The following is a 579-nucleotide window of genomic DNA, read 5'->3' as shown; positions in this document are numbered from 1 at the left end:
ACAGGACCACACATGGAACCATCTGTAATAAATTACACCAAGGTATATTTATTGTTTTTTTTTTGCGTTTTTTCTATTCTTTTTTTCCTCATTTTTTCGTTTTTTTTTTTTTTTTTTTAAATACGATTTAGTCGTGTCACTAATTTTTGCTATTTTTTTACGTTTACGTTTAGGTTTACGTGGATGTGATGTTGGCTGCTGGTTGTTAATATAATTGGTAAATGATTAGTACTTATTAGAATCACGCCGCAGCAAGTAGATATTACAGCAAAAAATGGATTTTTATAGTCGGTCGTTTAAAGTATTATATATATATCTCTCTTTTTCTTTCTCTCTCTCTGACTCAGGACATTTGTCTCGTTATCGCAAAACCTCTGCGTTTTAAATTATTACTTGCAACCTTTTACGCGCTCTTAATGTAATTTTTTTTATCGTCTATTTTCTTGATTTTTATTCCTTGTATTTTTTTGTTTTCTTTCTTTGCTTTTTTTTTTTTTTTTTACTGAGTCAGTCCTGCCTGTGGTGTGTGTGATATCGTATCTTTTTGATATAATAAATGGTAAATGTAATTATTTTTTT

The sequence above is a fragment of the Polistes canadensis genome, unplaced genomic scaffold (genome assembly GCF_001313835.1).
Source record: "Polistes canadensis isolate GaletaPanama2010 unplaced genomic scaffold, ASM131383v1 scaffold_79, whole genome shotgun sequence".
NCBI lineage: Eukaryota > Metazoa > Arthropoda > Insecta > Hymenoptera > Vespidae > Polistes > Polistes canadensis.
This window is presented reverse-complemented; position numbering follows the sequence as displayed.